Source organism: Priapulus caudatus, unplaced genomic scaffold, assembly GCF_000485595.1.
Source record: "Priapulus caudatus unplaced genomic scaffold, Priapulus_caudatus-5.0.1 Scaffold3430, whole genome shotgun sequence".
NCBI classification, from domain to species: domain Eukaryota; kingdom Metazoa; phylum Priapulida; class Priapulimorpha; order Priapulimorphida; family Priapulidae; genus Priapulus; species Priapulus caudatus.
In genome coordinates, this window is record NW_014580491.1 from 14,420 (window position 1) to 16,763 (window position 2,344).

Here is a 2,344-nt window from a genome sequence, read left to right on the forward strand (position 1 = left end):
AGAGAGAGAGAGAGAGAGAGAGAGAGAGAGAGAGAGAGCTGTGGAGAGAGAGAGAGAGAGAGAGAGAGAGAGAAATGACTAGAGAGAGAGAGTGGGCGGTGAGAGTGAGAGAAAGAGATAGGAAGGCGAGAGCGAACTAAATATAGATGAAAGAGTGACAGCGAGCGAGAGAAGGGGTTAGAGAACGCACGCGAAAGAGAGGGCGAGAGAGATCGTGAGAGTGAGAGGAAGGCGAGAGCGAGCGATGGATAGATAAAGAGAACGAGAAGGAGTGAGAAGGGGAGAGAGAATGCGCGCGAAAGAGAAGGCGAGAGAGAGAGAGATGATGCGAGTGAGAGTTAAAGAAAGCGAGAGGAAGGCGAAAGCGAGTGAAAGAGAGTGAGAGAGAGAGCGAGGCAGAGACACAGAGAGAGAAAGAGAGAAATGACGAGAGAGAGAGGGGGCGGTGAGAGTGAGAGAAAGAGATAGGAAGGCGAGAGCGAGCCAAATATAGATGAAAGAGTGACAGTGAGCGAGAGAAGGGGTTAGAGAACGCGCGCGAAAGAGAGGGTGAGAGAGAGATCGGGAGAGTGAGAGGAAGGCAAAAGCGAGCGATGGATAGATAAAGAGAACAAGAAGGAGTGAGAAGGAGAGAGAGAATGCGCGCAAAAGAGAAGGCGAGAGAGAGAGATGATGCGAGTGAGAGTTAAAGAAAGCGAGAGGAAGGCGAGAGCGAGTGAAAGAGAGCGAGAGAGAGAGAGAGAGGCAGAGACACAGAGAGAAAGAGAAATGACGAGAGAGAGAGAGAGAGAGAAAGAGATAGGAAGGCGAGAGCGAGCCAAATATTGATGAAAGAGTGACAGCGAGAGAGGGGGGTGAGAGCGAGAGAAGGGGAGAGAGAACGCGCGCGAATGAGAGGGCGAGAGAGATAGATAGGTGAAGCGAGAGAGGCAGCGACACAGAGCGGGGCGAGGATGAGAGCGTGCGCGAGAGAGAGAGAGAGGAGGGGTGAAAGTGACAGAAAGAGAGGAAGACGAGTAGGCCAAATATAGATGAGAGAGTGACAGCGAGAGAGGGGGGTGAGAGCGAGAGAAGGGGAGAGAGAACGCGCGTGAAAGAGGGCGAGAGCGAGATAGATAGGTGAAGCGAGAGAGGCAGAGACACAGAGCGCGGGCGAGGATGAGAGCGTGCGCGAGAGAGAGAGAGAGAGAACGAGGAGGCGCGAGGGAGAAAATGTGGGAGTGAGAGAGATCGAGAGCGAGAAAGGGAGAACAGGAGAGGGGGAGGTGATAGCGAGGGAGAGGGAGAAACATTGACAAAGTGCGAGAGTGAGTAAGATAGAGAGAGAGAGAGAGAGAGAGAGAGAGAGAGACAGCTAGAGAACGAAAGGAAGGCGAGAGCGAGCGATGGATAGATAAAGAAAAAGAGAGAGAGGAGGGGAGGGGAGAGAGAGAATGCGCACGACAGAGCAGGCGAGAGAGATGGTGAGAGTTAGAGAAAGCGAGGGAAAGATAGATAAAGAGAGAGAAAAGATAGAGTACGTGCACGAAAAAGAGGATGAGAGCGAGAGTGAGAAAGAAAGAGAGAGAGAGAGAGAGAGAGAGAGAGAGAAATGACGAGAGAGTGGGCGGTGAGAGTGAGAGAAAGAGATAGGAAGGCGAGAGCGAGCCAAATATAGATGAAAGAGTGACAGCGAGAGAGTGGGGGTGAGAGCGAGAGAAGGGGAGAAAGGGGAGAGCGAGAGTGGGCGGTGAGAGTGAGAGAAAGAGATAGGAAGGCGAGAGCGAGCCAAATACAGATGAAAGAGTGATAGCGAGCGAGAGAAGGGGTTAGAGAACGCGCGCGAAAGAGAGGGCGAGAGAGATCGTGAGAGTGAGAGGAAGGCGAGAGCGAGCGATGGATAGATAAAGAGAACGAGAGGGAGTGAGAAGGGGAGAGAGAATGCGCGCGAAAGAGACGGCGAGAGAGAGAGATGATGAGAGTGAGAATTAAAGAAAGAGAGATGAAGGCGAGAGCGAGTGAAAGAGAGAGAGAGAGAGAGAGAGAGAGGCAGAGACACAGAGCGCGGGCGAGAGACACAGAGAGAGAAAGAGAGAAATGACGAGAGAGAGAGAGTGGGCGGTGAGAGTGAGAGAAAGAGATAGGAAGGCGAGAGCGAGCCAAATATAGATGAAAGAGTGACAGCGAGAGAGAGGTGGTGAGAGCGAGAGAAGGGGAGAGAGAACGCGCGCGAAAGAGAGGGCGAGAGCGAGATAGATAGATAGGTGAAGCGAGAGAGGCAGCGACACAGAGAGCGGGGGCGAGAGAGAGAGGAGGGGTGAGAGTGACAGAAAGAGAGGAAGACGAGTAGGCCAAATATAGATGA

The 2,344-nt window shown here is 52.6% G+C and overlaps 1 long non-coding RNA gene across 1 annotated transcript; it reads left to right on the plus strand.

Moving 5' to 3' along the window:
* Positions 1–2,078: 2,078 nt before the first annotated feature.
* On the plus strand, positions 2,079–2,344 carry LOC106819433. The gene is made up of 3 exons (XR_001395422.1): positions 2,079–2,093; positions 2,164–2,173; positions 2,284–2,344. It is a non-coding gene; the product is annotated as an uncharacterized LOC106819433 (long non-coding RNA).